Below are 18804 nucleotides of genomic sequence, written 5' to 3' on the forward strand. Positions count from 1 at the left end.
CTAGTCCCGGTTGGGGCGCCGGATTCTGTCCGGTTGCCCCTCTTCCAGGCCAGCTCTCTGCTGTGGCCAGGGAGTACAGTGGAGGATGGCCCAAGTGCTTGGGCCCTGCACCCCATGGGAGACCAGGCTCCTGCCATCAGATCAGCGTGGTGCACCAGCCGCAGCGCACTGGCTGCGGCGGCCATTGGAGGGTGAACCAACGGCAAAGGAAGACCTTTCTCTCTTTCTCTCTCTGATTGTCCACTCTGTCTTTCAAACAAACAAACAAACAAACAACAGAAACATACCTTGAATATATCCAAATAGTTGGAAATTAAGCAATCGTATTCTCTATAATGTAAGTCAAATGCTGCTTCCCACCTCAGGCTTCTATTTAAAATTGTTTTGCCAATTTTCATCTCATATCCCTGTTTTTCTTTTGTTGTATGGTATGAGTCATTAAAGCGGACATTGTGTCTGAGCCATTTTACTTATCATTTCTACTGTATTAGTATAGTCTGTTAGTTTTTATTGACTTTTTTGAAGTCTTTGTGAATGAAGGGTCAATATTTGTATTAGTCAGCTTTGCATCCTATAATGAAATACCCAACACAGTCTACCTGTGAAGAAAAAGAGGTTTATTTAACCGTTTTGGAGGTGGAAAGTCTAAATGATATGGTGCAGGCTCGGAACAGGACCTTATGGTAGACAATAGAGCTTGCACTAGAGAAAGAATCATATGGTATGGCACAAAGAAGAGAAAGTGGAAAAGGCCAGGTCTTCTCCTATTATAACATTCCTTTAATGAAAATTACAAAGAAGTTACACCAGAGGAGAACAGTATTGCAATACCATCATTCCATATGAGCACTGGTTCGAGTCCCAGCTACTCCAATTCCAATCCAGCTCCCTGCTAATGCACCTGAGAAAGCAGTGGATGATGACCCAGGTGGTTGGTCCCTTGATAATCACTTGGGAGACCCGGATGGAGTTCAAGGCTCCTGGATTTAGCCTGGCATAGTCCTGACTGTTGCAGCCATTTGAGATGTGAACAAGGAAACGGAAAATCTCTTTCCTTGTCTGTTCTTCTCTCTAACTCTGCCTTTAAAATAAAGACATAAATTTTTCCAAAAAAGGGGTCCAAAAAAGAAATACTTCATACTCCTAGTGACCTAAAGACTTTACACTAAGCTGTACCTTTTAAAGGTTCCACAGCACCTCCCAATACTTTCATCCTGGGGCACAAACTATATCAAAACCATAATATTATTCCTATTAAAAATATATAATCCATATTTTAACTCACTGAATCCGTGTTTTAACATTTAGGCTATGGCTGTGTCTACAATTAAGTGTTATTGTCAATTAGCAACATTTATAAGAATAGTTCAGGCTCACTAGGTTAATCCTCCGCCTGCGGCACCGGCACCCGGTGTTCTAGTCCCATTTGGGGCACCAGATTCTGTCCTGGCTGCTCCTCTTCCAGGCCAGCTCTCTGCTGTGGCCCGGGAAGGCAGTGGAGGATGGCCCAAGTGCTTGGGCCCTGCACCCACATGGGAGACCAGGAGGAAGCACCTGGCTCCTGACTTTGGATCGGTGCAGCATGCCGGCCATAACAGTCACTTGGGGGGTGAACCAACGGAAAAAGGAAGACCTTTCTCCCTCCCTCTCTCTGTCTAACTCTACCTGTCCAAAAAAAAAATAGTTCAATAGTCACTGTATTAACTCTAAATGTTTTAAGAAATTTATATATCCCTTTAACTTTTATGTCTCTTCTTTGCAGTTAGGCCACTGAAAAGTGGGACCCAAATCCAATCCTGATACTCATGCTTTGAGACTCATTACATACCTCTCCGAAAAGGTGGTGCCCATTCACCATGCTTTCCTGCCACTGTGCTGACACAGGGAATATGTTTGTTACCAAAATGTGTGAGGGGTTACAACTAAAGAGAACCTCTAAATATTTATGTCAAAATCAACAACAAATGCATATTATTAAAATGAATAAGTCTTAGCAAACATTGCTCCTTCTAGGCTCAAGGTCTGGAAGAGTGAAATGAATAGATTTTATACTTTATTATCACAATCTGCAATGGAGTGATAGTTACTTAAGGCCAATTCATGAAATAAATGGAGTTTGAGAAGGTAGAAAATGAAAGTTCAGCATGTTTGAAGGTCCAATCCTTCCAGGCCACTTGAAGCCCATTTCATGCACGAAAGGACTAACAGTCTTAAGTCAAATATTGTGATTTGAATGTATTCAGCTTTCCTTTAGGAAGAAGTGTACAAATACAGATGGATTTTGTTCAAATGAGTATATACCAAGGAAAGTAATAATGAAAGTGCTTCCAATGAACTCCTAATTCCAACTGAAGGTTTTGTGTATGCTAGAGCAACTGAAAATGTAACAATGTATCTATATTATTTCTAGAAGATATGAAGCTGAAATTTCTGAGTTCTGTGATGATAATATTTCTATATTATGTTAATGTCTACAAGAGTTTCCTTTGGTAAAGAGTTATGTTGTTGGGGTATATTACATAATTTTTAAACAAACTACTTGTTTCAAGTAAAACTTGTAGGAAAAATTTTAAATCGGTTATATTCATCTAAGACTATCCCTTCTATTTGTTTTTGTAAAACCCTTAAGCCTTTAAAAGGATACTGTCATTCTGTGTTATATTTAATTTAATACTTTGGTATGATTCATGCTTAGTCCCTTCTGTCAAGGTGTTTTATTTGTTCCAATTCCTATTTTTCTTGAGGTAAAATTATTGCATACTTTTGTTGCAAACTTCCTCATATTTAATATTTAAAATATATATTCTGGCAGTCTTTTATCTATAACTGTAATGTTCTAAAGAAAATAACTAGCTAACTTCCATGATATTCTCAGTGATGGTTGATTAGGGGTTATTTGTAAGTGGAGGAAAACTCAAATCCTATATGAAACGGTTAAATGATCCATTTAGTGAAATATATTATTTCTGATTTTTATAAAAATATCAAGGTGCATTCTCTTTAATTAATTGTATTTCTTTCCATTTTTGGCATAATAAATAATATAAAACTTATTAGAGATTTGTTTCAGCATTATTTACTAAGACGATTCCCTAACCTCAATAATATTGAAGGACCATGGTTGCTGCCAACTGGCCTAGAACCATAATTACAATATACAAGACTTTTTAAAAAGTATTTTATTTATCTGAAAGGCAGAGAGAGAAAGAGAGATCTTGCCTCTATTGGTTCACTCTCCAAATGCCTGCAATAAGAGGGGCTCGATTAAGCTGAAACCAGGAGCCTGGAACTCATCACAGATCTCCCATGTCAGTGGTGACAGGGACTCAACTACTTGAGTGATTACCTGCTGCCTCCCAGGGAGCACATTAGCAGGAACTTGGATCAGAAGCAGAACCAGGACATAAACCCCAAGGACTTCTATATGGGAAGAGGATATCCTAAGTGACATCTTAACCACTGCATGAAACACCCAACTGGCAGAGGGCTTCTAACTTCAAGATAAACTTTTAGAAGAGCTAGATGTGTTCTGCTTAAGCTTCCAATTGATCAGAAGGGTCTGAATGATATTAAGCAACAATTTATTACAGTTAAGTGTGATTACCAATTCTCTGATGTTGTCTGTGTGTTCACATTTCTCTACGTCATTGCATTGTCATTATTCAAAACAGTAACATAATCTTTAATTTTTTTTTATTTTATGAGATGATGATTGATGGAACAAGGACATAGCCTCAGATGCGGCATTGTTCCCCACCCCACCCCCTGAATTCTTCCACAAGTTTGGAAGCCAGTGGGCCAAACCTGAAGAACCAATACAGAGAAGATCACTTCCGCTTACTGTCGCTCCCCCTCTTTGTGGAGGAACGACACAGGACCCTGTGCTGTTCTTTTGTCTGCTCGGCCCTCCCCGGGTTTGCTGCTGGTTCTTCCCGGGTTGGCTACCGACCCTTCCACCTCCGTGGAAGGGCGGTTCCCCCTGCCACTTTCCCCACTTCCGCGGAGGAGCGGCACACCACCGGCTGGCTCTCTCGGGGGCTGCACAGGTGTTCCTCAGGTGTTCCCCTTAGATGTTCCTTCAGATGTTCCTGGTGCATGTTGTTTCTCTTCTCCTTTATAGTCCTCTTCCACCAATCCCAACTCTGCTACCCACATGCCGAGTACGCTGCTCTCCTCCAATCAGGAGCAGGTCCTGCTGTTTATTGGTTGAACTGGAGGCAGCTGTGTAGAAGCTGTTTCCTCCTCTCCCAGCGCCATATTGTGGGAGAGCAGATGTATAGAATAAGTCTTAATTCCAGTAACAGTCTAGTCCGAGTTGCTCCCAGTTGCTCCCCACAGCTTACTACCCCCAACCCCCTCCCCTAGCCCACCTAAGATACAAAAAGGCCCAGCCTGCTGGATTTGGGGCCTCTGCCCTGTGTTCCATCTGTGAGCATGATGACAGTTGATCGACCTCTGCAGATTTATTTTCTCTGAATATATTCAGTCTGGCTGCGAGTTTGTATCCTGTCTCCTCTCTGTTCTGCCCCCTTTTTCTTACATTTGGTGCCCCGTGTGAGGAGGCACCAATCTGTTCTCTTTTCCTAACAATGATGATTAATATTAATATTAATAGTGCCAAGTCATGTTGTAATATGTTCCCTTGCTATGGTATGATGAGAAAGGCCATTTATCTCTGTGGTCATCCTACTTCTGTCTATAAATTCAGTTTAATTATAAGCAAAACATTAGATATGGCTTAATAGAGGAACAGGGTACAAACTACTTGACGATGCTACTCGAAACTGTCAAGGTCATCAAAAGCAAGGACAATCTGAGAAAATAAGCCAGAGCACAGAAGACTAAGAAGACAGACTAAACACAATCATGGATGGTATTCTGGATCAAAAAAGAAAAGCAGAGTAAGTAAAAATTAATGAGATATAAGGCCGGCGCCGCGGCTCACTAGGCTAATCCTCCGCCTAGGGGCGCCGGCACACCGGGTTCTAGTCCCGGTCGGGGCGCCAGATTCTGTCCCGGTTGCCCCTCTTCCAGGCCAGCTCTCTGCTGTGGCCAGGGAGTGCAGTGGAGGATGGCCCAGGTGCTTGGGCCCTGTACCCCATGGGAGACCAGGAAAAGCACCTGGCTCCTGGCTCCTGCCATCGGATCAGTGCAGTGCGCCGGCCGCAGCGCGCCGGCCGCAGCGGCCATTGGAGGGTGAACCAACGGCAAAGGAAGACCTTTCTCTCTGTTTCTCTCTCTCTCACTGTCCACTCTGCCTGTCAAAAAAAATTAATGAGATATAAATAAAGCATGGACTTTAGTTAATAATATTGTATCAATATTGGTTCAATAGCTATTTTAAATATGTTAAAACAGGAGAAACTGAATGTAGGGGATCTGACAAATCTCTTTCTAGCTTAGCTGTAAATCTAAAATTGTTCTAAAAAGTTTATTTTCAAATAAATTCAAGCATATTTAAACAGAAACAACCTTTCCTCATTTAACTCTGTAACATAAAAAATGCATGAATCTAAAAACTATAAAGAATATTTAGAGTTTGTATTTTATACAAAGATAAGGTTCTTTGAAATATAAATAAAACAGATGCAGCATAAAACATCTTTTAAAAAATTCTCTTAAAATACCACTGATTTGGAAACCATTAATTAAGACTTTTTGGTACAGATAGCCAGAATATAAAGAACTTTCAATAAGTAGTAACTGCAATTGAAAAAAAAAATCTGTAGTTAAGTCATTAACTGAGGTATGAAATGACAAATATATGACATTGGAAGGAGAATAAAATGCAGTACTTATCTAGTACTTTCTGAGATATTTTGTAAAGTAACATAAATCTTCTATTTTCCTTTCTGAAAACAAAATCACAAAAAAAGCCATCTAATTGAAATAATAATGCCTCTCATCACAAAAGGGAACTAGAGACTCCAGTTTCCTTTATTTTCCTCAAACAGCTTTGACTTTTAACCTCCATCACTCATAACTGCTCCATGAAATTCTAAAGTCTGATGGAACAGAGTTAATGACAGATAAGCCTAATTCCTTTTTGTGATAAACATAGCTACTGAGTAGCTTTAAAAATTGTTTTTATTTATAAAAAGGGAACAAATTTCATATATACAATTTTAAGAGCATATTAATACACCTCACCCCACCCTCCCTCCTTTACTCCCATTCTTCCTTATTCTTTTCATATTTTCTTTTAATTTTCACAATGACATACTTTCAATTTTCTTTATAACTAAATAGCTTTTTAAAAATATTTATTTATTTGAAAGGTAGAGCAAAAGAGAGAGAGAGAAGGGGATAAAGAGAGAGAGAGAGAGAGAGAGAGAGAGAGAGAGACTCTTCAATTCGTTAGTTCAACAGTAGATGGCTGCAACAACTGGAGCTGCAGCAGGCCAAAGTCAGGGGCCTGGAACTCTGTCTGGATCTTCCCAAGTATGTATGACAGGGTCCCACATACTTGGGTCATCATCTGCTACCTTCTCAGGCACATTATCAGGGAGCTTGTTGGGAAGCGGAGCAGCTGGAACTCATACTGGTGCTCAGATATGGGAAGCCAGTTTTGCAAGCAATAGCTTAATCTGCTGTTCCACAATGATGACCCCTGAGTAGCTTTTTTAGAATTATATTTTTAAAAATATTTTTTATTTATTTGAAGGCAGAGAAAGAATGAAAGAAAATGAGAGCAAGAGTGTGTGCACAAGAGAGAGAGAAGAGGAGGAGAGAGAGAAAGAAACCCATATGCTGGTTCATTTCTCAAATGTCTGCAATGGCTTGGGGACTGAAGCCAGGAACCAGAAACTCAATCCAGGTCTCCTATGTGGGTGGCAGGAACTCAATCACTTGCACCATCACTTCTGCTTCCCAGGGTCCACATTAGCAGGAAGCTAGAGCCTAAAGCTGGAGACAAGGCTGAAACTCAGGCACTCTGATGTGGGATACAGACACTCTTTTTTTTTTTTTTTAAGATTTATTTATTTATTTGAAAGTCAGAGTTACACAGAGAGAGAAGCAGAGAGAAAGAGGTCTTCCATCCAAAGTTTCACTCTTCAATTGGCTGCAACAGCTGGAGCTGCACCGATCCGAAGCCAGGAGCCAGTAGCTTCTTCCAGGTCTCCCACACGGGTGCAGGGACCCAAGGACTTGGGCCATCTTCTACTGTTTTCCCAGGCCATAGCAGAGAGCTGGATCGGAAGTGGAGCAGCTGGGTCTCAAACCAGCGCCCATATGGGATGCTGGCGCTTCAGGTCAGGGCATTAACCTGCTGTGCCACAGTGCCAGCCCCATGGGATACAGGCATTCTTACCAGTATCTTTTAACTAGTAGGCCAAATGCCTGAACCCTGAGTGGCTTTTGAAAAACCTCAGGGATATTGTGGGAGTCCTAGCATTGCCAATAAACAGTCTCTCATTGTGAGCCTAAAAACAGAAATTAGCAACTTAATTCCTAGTATAGATAAATGCCTCATACTGGATATTATCTGGCTTCTTCATGAACACCAGAAATAAGTAATTAAGTACTTTTAAATGAAAAGAAAAAATACATTACTATAGTACCCTTGCTCCCAATATAACATGCATCACAGTAGGTATACAGTTGTGACACACAAATCCTTGAAGAAGAAAAAAGTAGAATCTCTCTAATAGCAATACAAAGCAGTTACTATAATTCTCACTGAACTCTAAAAGTAGTTAATTTCATCTTTCAGCAGTCTCCACTGTCTTGTGTTTAATTCATGCTTAGAACATGTTCACTAAATGTCTGCAGGATGAATCAAAGAATGAATAAATTGCAGTAGAAAGAGTTATAATTGCTGATTCAAAATGTGGAGCCTGCTCCCTATGAGTCTTTTGCCTCCATGGAAGAAATACCATGTTACAACTGCTCACAGAACATAACATTCCCACAGGAAATAATTCTGATTGTCATGGATTTTCGATTCCCCAGACTGAAATAGCACTTTGGAAATGGGGATGCTCTCAACCCCATACAGTCATATCATACACAGTTGGTTTACTATGAATATTTGCCATTTTCATGGGTTCTCTATCAATTTTATATATGTGTGTACCTTGGACCAACCATCTGATCCCCAATTCCTGGGCAGAATCTGGTGGCAATGTAAGCCAGCATTTACTGCTTTCTGGTGTTTCAAAAACTCAGGAGCCATGGTTGGCAATCTGAACTAAAGACACCATCTGGACCAATTTTCAAGGCATGTTCACAGCAAGCCCTTTATCTGCAGAATCACTGGTGTAATTAACACCACAGCATCTTTCTTGTAATTTTCTTTTCCTTGCACCTGCAAACTCAGTGGTAATTAGTATTCCTGTCTTTTCTAAACTGTCTGTTACCACTCACCAACCTAACCCACTCACATAGTCTCAATCTCTGTGGAGGGGATCCACTGTCCACCAAGAAGTGTATTTCTTTCTCTAGGAGACATTAAGAAAACTCCTAGCCATGGTACATTAGCAAAGACATGTCCGTGTTGCTCTCCTAGAACTCATTAATATCATCGCTGAGTGATAGAGGGAACCAGCTATAACCTGCCTGACAATATGTAGTGAGGATTCTAAGATAGGATGCGGTGTCTGATGTGGCTCTGCTCCTTTAATCCAGTTAACCTTCTCACTCAGAAAACCACAAGCACAATTTCTAGCTGGTAGCAGTGACTCAGTAACTTTCCAAGCTCATTCACACAATCCATGCTGGAATGTCCTACCCAAATCCTTCATTTTCTTTTCTTAAGACCATTTATCCCTTAAATGATGAACTCCAGATTAAGAATCCTGATTGCCAGTTGCTCTGGTCTCTGGATTTGGTTTTGTGCTTGGTTTCTCTTATAGACACTGGAATTTGCTCTCCTTCCTTCCTCCTGACAACTTCCATTAGCTGAGGGTGTGAAGTCTGGCTCCATTCCCTGGTATCTGGTCATTCTGATCCGATACTTATTTCTAAAGTCCCATAAACATTCCAAAAATTTCAAGCATGCCCAGATGAATCCTGTTACTCAAGATATCACTGCACAAATTTATATGCATGAAAAATTAAGTTAATTTGCTCTTAATCCAAATTAGAAAACAGGGAAACAAAAACTGCGTAATTGTGAAGTGTGTTTGCCACTGAAGGAAAGATAAAATGGAGATGCCTTGGCCTGGAAGTGAGAATTATTACTTCTGCTCACAATTCAGTGTCAAATATAATTACATGATTCTTCATACCTACAAGTTGACCGGAAAATATCATCTTCTCATGCACCCAGGAAGTCGAGGAAGACAATATGTAGACCAGCATTTTAAATCTCTTCCATAAACTTTAAAATAATATGTGCTCACTAAAGGGCTGCCATTATATTTTGTTATGGAGACCATCTTCATTACTTGGAGGAGTGTCTGAGAAATGTAGATTTGTTTTATAATTTTCCAGCTTTTTCAACAGTCTACTAATGCTATAGTGCTTTCAAATACAAGATAACATCTAGTTTTGTAAATAACACTATAAATCTCCACATGGAGAATTCACCCTTTTTTATTAAATAGCAATTTTCTTCATAGCATTTACAATAACCTCTATAACCTCAGTAACTTGAGAATGTTCATCCTTTTGGTACCTGGACAAAATTTTAACTTGTGTGCCTCTTATGCCTTTCCCAGGAATAAATATTCCTGAAAATCTGTACAGGCTATACTAGGCACACTGAAAAGCAGAATGGTGCTTTGTGCAAAGTATATAGACCAAGATCAGTGGGAGGATGATGACTCATTTTTTCCTTTATATTCAAAGCTAATATGTCTCCCAAGAAATCATTTTCCCACCTCCAAGAAGGACTCTAGAAATTTTAGAACTACAGACCCTTTATATTTTTCTTGCACAATGATTTCCACTGATTAAGCTCTTTCATAAATATATATGTTCAGTATCCAGTCTCTGAAACAGCCCCTATGCACTACCATTGACCTAGATACTAGATACTATCAGGCCTTAGTACCCTCCAGTTTCTCAGTTTCCTTCCATTAGCTTAAGGTTTCTTTGCCCTACATTTATGATCATAAATCAACCTCTTGATTTAAGTCACTAAGTTACATTAGGTACAGCAAGCCCAATAAGGTCTCAGATCACAAGACTTCTTATAGTCATTTACCTCCTCTATAGACATCTTGATGTTTGGTCTTATCAGAGTTTTTCCAGGAACGTAGGCCCTGAGCAAAAAGGAACTATCACATGCAAATAGTCCCCAGGCTGATTGGAGCTCACTTTGCCATCATCAAAATTCCCAAATAACATGATATTCCCAACCAAAGGAGCAACATCAGTACTGAAGACCAACCAGGGGCTTGAGCATGAGCTGAACATGCATGTCTCAAACCCAACTTCAATTTGTAAGATTCTCTACCCTTAACCCCTAAGAAAGTTTGGGGATTAAGCAAAAGCTGCCCAACTCCTTGCTCTATGCTTTGCAAATAAACACCTACTTTCCTCTATCATCCTGATGTCAGTGATTGGCTTCCTGCATGACAAGTGTGCAGGAACCACACATCTAAAGTAAGCTACTAAATTAAAATACTAGTGAAAGTACCAAGATGCCCTCAAAGCCCCCTTTATAACTTCAGTTATAAACCAAGAACTAGTAGATTACATTTCACATCAATCTTTCTCCACAATGCATTTGGAAAACATATTGATATCTGGGTTAAAGCAGCCAAGGAAGTTGACAAATTTCTAATCCTCACTGTCCAAAGTGACCATTTATATGGAAAGTATTATTGCCATGAAATAAGTAACAAGAAGAGCAACATACACAGGCATCTACACAGGGAGTAGGAGTTCTCAAACTTTGGGACTGGGAGGTGATTCTGGGCTGACAGTTTTACTGGGAGCATGAAGAGAACATCCTTCAGAGGAATAAGCAGTGAAGAGCTGGTCATCAGGCCAGGTTCCAGAGTTGGGCAAGAGGACACAGTGGAGAAGACCATTAAGATGACACTATAAAGCAGGAAATAGCTGGAGGCAGAAAAAAATGCAGGCCCTTAATCAGAATCTTCATCTGTCCAGGAAATCTTGGCCTAAGTGTAGCAATACCTTAAGTAAATTGAGCCCATAGACAATCCTCAAATTGTGTTTATCATTTTCATATTTCTCCTTTACAATTGCTTTAAGTGCTTAGGCTGCACGATCCTATTTCTAAACTCTAATACATGTTATGGAGTAGTAGGACCATGAATTAAGAGACAAAAAGTATGCTTCAGACTCAGAGGAGTCAAACAGTAGGATCTCAGATGAATTCAAACTAAAGGTCTTATTCCAGTTCTATCACCTACTAGTCATGTGAACTTGGTGGCATACTCAAAAACTTTCTGAGCCTTAGGCTTTTCATCTGTGGAGTAGATTTATTAAATACTGTCATATAGGTTTGTTGGAATATGTGTGTACACACACACACACACACACATACACAGAGCTTCAAAAAGCTTGTGGAAAATGGAATTAAAAGTTCATTATCCATGAACTCTTTCATACCCTCTAACACTGAACACACATATGAGGAGTTATGAAATTATGTGGTGTATGTGTGTGTGTGTGTGTGTGTGCGTGTGTAAAGAGAAAGACTCAAAACACATTATAATATTTGAACCTTTTTTAGACCCTTATTCAAACAAACGTTTTTAAATACAAATTATAGCAAACATATGCAATCATGGAGAAAACCAGGGAAATATAGGTGAGATTGAACCCCTATACGAATGTCCCTAATGTAGAAACACTGTATCACTAGTACCTAACCTGTTGTTTGTCTCCTTCAGCCCAAGGTGACTTTGTCCTTCCTTTAGGATTAACTAGTTATCAAAAATAATTCATTGAATTAAAGGAGTTATATAGCTGGCCCTACAAGGTTCTATTCACAGAACTCATGAAGTAATTTACTTCTCTAACAGATAACACTTTGAAGGTAAATATTGTCCAGAGGGATTTTCTTTAGGAAAATTTTGAGTTTGGGAAGGGAAATTCCAGATCTGGGGCAAAATGCAACTACCACTTACAGGAATCAGAGGAAGGTCACAAGTATCACTGACCAATCAAAGGAAAGTCATAAGTATAAATGACCAATCAGAAACTTGAACATGAGCTGATCATCCATCTCTCAGACCCCCAACTTCAATCTATAAGAACTTTCACTACTTTTTAAAAATAATAATGTTCTCCCCAGTAAATTTATTTTTGTTCAGGAAAAATTAATTATCTCATAAAATGCAGGTTTTTAGAATCATACATATGTAACTATGATTTCCTTCTCAGAAATTTTAATTTAAGGTATACAAACAATACATTTAATAAATACAACTTTAGGAACATAGTGATTCTTCCTACCCTATTGCCCTGCCATCCACACTCCAATCATTTTTCCTCCTCCCTCTCCTATTCCTATTCTTATTTTTTACTAAGATCTATTTTTAATTAACTTTATATACCTAAGACTAACTTTATACTAAGTAAAGAGTTCAACAAACAGTATAAAAAAATGTTCCTCAACAGTCGAGACAGGGCTATTCAAAGTGATCATATATCAAAATGTGAATTTCACTTCCATAGATTACGTTGTAGGTACTCTATTAGTTATCAAAAATCAGGGATAACATATGGTATTTGTCCTTTGGGGACTGGCTTATTTCACTAAGTATGATGTTTTCCAGATTCATCCATTTTATTGCAAATAATAAGATTTCATTTTTTACCACTGTGTAGTATTCCATGGTGTACATATCCCATAGTTTCTTTATCCAGTCTTCAGTTGAGAGACATTTGGGTTGATTCCATATCATAGCTATTGTGAATTGCACTGCAATAAACATCTTTCAGATGCTGATTTCAATTCCCCTGGGTAGGGGGCAGAGCCAAGATGGCGGAATAGTGAGGGCGCGCACCGATAGTCCAGGAAAATTTAGTTTAATAAAAGGGGAGTCACGGTAGCCTCAGAAAAAAGAACCAGGAAAATATTGCAGAGGAAACTCTTCTGGATCGAGTGGCTGTGAATCGGAGGACCTACTGGGAGAACAAGGTCGCCCACCGCGCGGAAGCCGAGCCGCGGGAGCCGCGGGAGCTGCAGGGTCTGCGCGCCAGTGCTCGAAGGGGAGTGCATGTCACACAGACACCAGCGGGAGAGTTGGGACGTCCAGGGCTCCGAGTCCACACATCGGCACTGGAAGGGGAGGTGACCTCAATAACCCGAGACATTGGCGGGGAAACGGGGGTCAGAATCTAGAGGGGGGACGGAAAGTGCAGCAGACTCACTACCGGAAAGAAGGAAAAAAAAAAGCTTGGGGGTTTCTCTCTCAGCCAACCTTGCAAAGGTTGCAAGGTTGCAAGGCTTGAAGAATTCGCAAGAGACAAAGAGCAGGCCCCCTCTCTGGATTTACATATCAACAGGGGAGAGCTAAGGAACTGAGTCACTAGTAGCCTAGGCAACCCAGTGGGAGTCCAGAGGAGAAACGGAGCCTACACAGACTCTTTGGGTAGAAGCCAGAGACTGGAAGCCAAATACCATCAATTCGGCACAGCCGTGCAGTGCGGTATTACTTACCCCCTGAATAAATAAATAAAATAAATAAATAAATAAAAAGAGAGAGATTTACCACGCATAACCTGAGGGTGTCACCTTTGCACACCGTAACCAGGAAGAACCAAGCAGAGCTCTCAGGCCGCACCCATCTCAAGCCTCCAAGGCTCCTCCAACAGCAGGCAGTCCACTTAACACGGACAGAGTATAAAATAAAATAAAAAAATTAAAAAAAAAAAACGCACAGTGACGAAAGAAGAATTAACTATGCCAAGCAACAAACACAGAAATCGAGGGAACAAGATCAACGATGACACTATGATGCCTCCAAATAAACAAAACACCCCAAACCAAGATTATGAAGATGATGAGATAGAAGAAATGCAAGATACGGATTTCAAAAAATTTATGATAAGAACATTTAGAAGTTTTCAAAAGCAAATCCTTGAACTACAGAAATCCTTATTGGACAGGATTGAAAATCTCTCTCGTGAAAATGAAATTTTAAGGAAGAATCAAAATGAAACGCAGAAACTAGTAGAACAGGAAAGTGTAATAGTGAAGAGAAATCAAAATGAAATGAAGAGCTCAATAAATCAAATGACAAACACATTACAAAGCCTTAAAAACAGAATGGGTGAAGCAGAAGAGAGAATATCGGACTTAAAAGATAGAGCACAGGAAAACATACAGTCAAACCAAAGAAAAGAAGAGGAAATTAGAAATCTAAAAAATATTGTTGGGAATCTACAGGATACTATTAAAAAAAAAAACAACATTCGAGTTCTAGGAGTTCCTGAAGGCATGGAGAGAGAGAAAGGATTAGAAGGCCTTTTTAGTGAGATACTAGCAGAGAACTTTCCAGGTTTGGAGAAGGACAGAGAAATCCTAGTACAGGAAGCTCATAGAACCCCCAATAAACATGACCAAAAGAGATCCTCACCACGGCACGTGGTAATTAAACTTACCACAGTGAAACATAAAGAAAAGATCCTAAAATGTGCAAGAGAGAAACGTCAGATTACTCTCAGAGGATCTCCAATCAGACTCACAGCAGACTTCTCATCAGAAACACTACAGGCTAGGAGGGAATGGCGAGACATAGCACAGGTGCTAAGAGAGAAAAATTGCCAGCCCAGAATATTATATCCTGCCAAGCTCTCATTTGTGAATGAAGGTGAAATAAAGACCTTTCATAGCAAACAGAAATTGAAAGACTTTGTGGCCACTCGTCCGGCCCTGCAAAAGATACTTAAAGATGTGCTACACTCAGAAACACAGAAACACGGCCATCAATATGAAAGAAGGGAAAGGAAGAAAACCTACCAGTAAAAGAGCATGGGAAGCTCAAAGCATATACTAGAAAATATTTCCGGGAAAATGGCAGGGCAAAGTCACTACGTATCAATAGTCACATTAAACATTAATGGTCTGAATTCTTCAGTTAAAAGACACCGTTTGGCTGATTGGCTCAAAGAACACAACCCAACTATTTGTTGCCTACAAGAAACACATCTCTCTAACAAAGAGGCATGCAGACTGAAAGTGAAAGGTTGGAAAAGGATATTCCATGCCAACAGAAACCAAAAAAAGCAGGTGTAGCCATATTAATATCAGACAAAATAAACTTTAATACAAAAACTGTTAAGAGAGACAAAGAGGGGCACTATATAATGATTAAGGGTTCAATTCAACAGGAAGATGTAACTATTATAAATGTATATGCACCTAATTACAGAGCACTGGTCTATTTAAAAGATATGTTAAGGGACTTAAAGGGAGATTTAGATTCCAATACAATAGTACTGGGGGACTTCAATACTCCACTCTCAGAAATAGCCAGATCATCCGGACAGAAGATCAACAAGGAAACAGCAGATTTAATTGACACTATTGTCCAAATGGATCTAACAGATATCTACAGAACTTTCAACCCTACATCTACAGACTTCACATTCTTCTCAGCAGTGCATGGAACCTTCTCTAGGATTGATCACATACTAGGCCATAGAGCAAGTGTCAGCAAATTTAAAAGAATTAGAATCATACCATGCAGCTTCTCAGACCACAGCGGAATAAAGCTGGAAATTAGCAACTCAAGAACCCCTAGAAAGTATGCAAACACATGGAGACTGAACAACATGCTCCTGAATGAACACTGGGTCATTCAAGAAATCAAAAGAGAAATCAAAAACTTTCTGGAAGTAAATGAAGACAACAACACAACATATCAAAACTTATGGGATACAGCAAAAGCAGTATTGAGAGGCAAATTTATAGCAATAGGTGCCTATACCAAGAAATTGGAAAGGTACCAAATAAATGAGCTTTCAGTGCATCTCAAGGACCTAGAAAAACTGCAGCAAACCAAACCCAAATCTAGTAGGAGAAGAGAAATAATTAAAACCAGAGAAGAAATCAACAGGATTGAATCCAAAAAAACACTACAAAAAATCAGCCAAGCGAGAAGCTGGTTTTTTGAAAAAATAAACAAAATTGACACCCCATTGGCCCAACTAACCAAAAAAAGAAGAGAAAAGACCCAAATCAATAAAATCAGAGATGAAAAAGGAAATGTAACAACAGACACCACAGAAATAAAAAGAATCATCAGAAATTACTACAAGGACCTGTATGCCAGCAAACAGGGAAACCTATCAGAAATGGATAGATTCCGGCCGGCGCCGCGGCTCACTAGGGTAATCCTCCGCCTAGCGGCGCCGGCACACCGGGTTCTAGTCCCGGTCGGGGCGCCGGATTCTGTCCCGGTTGCCCCTCTTCCAGGCCAGCTCTCTGCTGTGGCCCGGGAGTGCAGTGGAGGATGGCCCAGGTGCTTGGGCCCTGCACCCCATGGGTGACCAGGAAAAGCACCTGGCTCCTGGCTCCTGCCATCGGATCAGCGCGGTGCGCCGGCCGCAGCGCGCCCGCCGCAGCGGCCATTGGAGAGTGAACCAACGACAAAGGAAGACCTTTCTCTCTGTCTCTCTCTCTCACTGTCCACTCTGCCTGTCAAAAAAAAAAAAAAAAAAGAAATGGATAGATTCCTGGACACATGCAATCTACCTAAATTGAACCATGAAGACATCGAAAACCTAAATAGACCCATAACTGAAACAGAAATTGAAACAGTAATAAAGGCCCTCCCAACAAAGAAAAGCCCAGGACCAGATGGATTCACTGCTGAATTCTACCAGACATTTAAAGAAGAACTAACTCCAATTCTTCTCAAACTATTCAGAACAATCGAAGAAGAGGGAATCCTCCCAAATTCTTTCTATGAAGCCAGCATCACCTTAATTCCTAAGCCGGAAAAAGATGTAGCACTGAAAGAGAATTACAGACCAATATCCCTGATGAACATAGATGCAAAAATCCTCAATAAAATTCTCGCCAATAGAATGCAACAACACATCAGGAAAATCATCCACCCAGACCAAGTGGGATTCATCCCTGGTATGCAGGGATGGTTCAACATTCGCAAATCAGTCAATGTGATTCACCACATTAACAGACTGCAAAAGAAAAACCATATGATTATCTCAATTGATGCAGAGAAAGCATTCGATAAAATTCAACACCCTTTCATGATGAAAACTCTAAGCAAATTGGGTATAGAAGGAACATTCCTCAATGTAATCAAAGCAATTTATAAAAAACCCACGGCCAGCATCCTATTGAATGGGGAAAAGTTGGAAGCATTTCCACTGAGATCTGGTACCAGACAGGGATGCCCACTCTCACCACTGCTATTCAATATAGTTCTGGAAGTTCTAGCCAGAGCTATTAGGCAAGAAAAAGAAATCAAAGGAATACAAATTGAGAAGGAAGAAGTCAAACTATCCCTCTTTGCAGATGACATGATTCTTTACTTAGAGGATCCAAAGAACTCTACTAAGAGACTATTGGAACTCATAGAGGAGTTTGGCAAAGTGGCAGGATATAAAATCAATGCACAAAAATCAACAGCCTTTGTATATACAAGCAATGCCATGGCCGAGAAAGAACTGCTAAGATTAAACCCATTCACAATAGCTACAAAAACAATCAAATACCTTGGAATAAACTTAACCAAGGACGTTAAAGATCTCTACGATGAGAATTACAAAACCTTAAAGAAAGAAATAGAAGAGGATACCAAAAAATGGAAAAATCTTCCATGCTCATGGATTGGAAGAATCAACATCATCAAAATGTCCATTCTCCCAAAAGCAATTGATAGATTCAATGCAATCCCAATCAAGATACCAAAGACATTCTTCGCAGATCTAGAAAAAATGATGCTGAAATTCATATGGAGGCAAAAGAGACCTCGAATAGCTAAAGCAATCTTGTACAACAAAAACAAAACCGGAGGCATCACAATACCAGATTTCAGGACATACTACAGGGCAGTTGTAATCAAAACAGCATGGTACTGGTACAGAAACAGATGGATAGACCAATGGAACAGAATTGAAACACCAGAAATCAACCCAAACATCTACAGCCAACTTATATTTGATCAAGGATCTAAAACTAATTCCTGGAGCAAGGACAGTCTATTCAATAAATGGTGCTGGGAAAACTGGATTTCCACGTGCAGAAGCATGAAGCAAGACCCCTACCTTACACCTTACACAAACATCCACTCAACATGGATTAAAGACCTAAATCTATGACCTGACAACATCAAGTTATTAGGGAACATTGGAGAAACCCTTCAAGATATTGGCACAGGCAAAGAATTTCTGGAAAAGACCCGGGAGGCACAGGCAGTCAAAGCCAAAATCAACTATTGGGATTGCATCAAATTGAGAAGTTTCTGTACTGCAAAAGAAACCGTCAGGAGATTGAAGAGACAACTGACAGAATGGGAAAAAATATTTGCAAACTATGCAACAGAGAAAGCGTTAATAACCAGAATCTACAAAGAGATCAAGAAACTCCACAAAAACAAAACAAACAACCCACTTAAGAGATGGGCCAAGGACCTCAATAGACATTTTTCAAAAGAGGAAATCCAAATGGCCAACAGGCACATGAAAAAATGTTCAAGGTCGCTAGCAATCAGGGAAATGCAAATCAAAACCACAATGAGGTTTCACCTCACCCCGGTTAGAATGGCTCACATGCAGAAATCTACCAACAACAGATGCTGGCGAGGATGTGGGGAAAAAGGGACACTAACCCACTGTTGGTGGGAATGCAAACTGGTCAAGCCACTGTGGAAGTCAGTCTGGAGATTCCTCAGAAACCTGAAGATA

At 40.0% G+C, this 18804-nt stretch overlaps 1 long non-coding RNA gene across 16 annotated transcripts in view; it reads right to left on the bottom strand.

Moving 5' to 3' along the window:
• Positions 1-18804, bottom strand: part of LOC149119571 (uncharacterized) — a 150698-nt gene that overhangs the window by 35655 nt on the left and 96239 nt on the right. The window contains exon 3 of one of the 16 annotated variants that reach the window (XR_016228302.1): positions 6993-7190. The exons of 13 other annotated variants lie outside the window; for them this stretch is intronic. This is a non-coding gene — a long non-coding RNA (uncharacterized LOC149119571). Of the gene's footprint in view, positions 1-6992; positions 7191-7230; positions 7425-10805; positions 11011-18804 lie in introns of those variants that run through there. 2 more of the 16 variants (XR_016228303.1, XR_016228304.1) reach the window with 2 other exon arrangements.

Source organism: Oryctolagus cuniculus, chromosome X, assembly GCF_051225735.1.
Source record: "Oryctolagus cuniculus isolate XC-2025 breed Fujian yellow rabbit chromosome X, ASM5122573v1, whole genome shotgun sequence".
In the NCBI taxonomy this organism is placed as follows: domain Eukaryota; kingdom Metazoa; phylum Chordata; class Mammalia; order Lagomorpha; family Leporidae; genus Oryctolagus; species Oryctolagus cuniculus.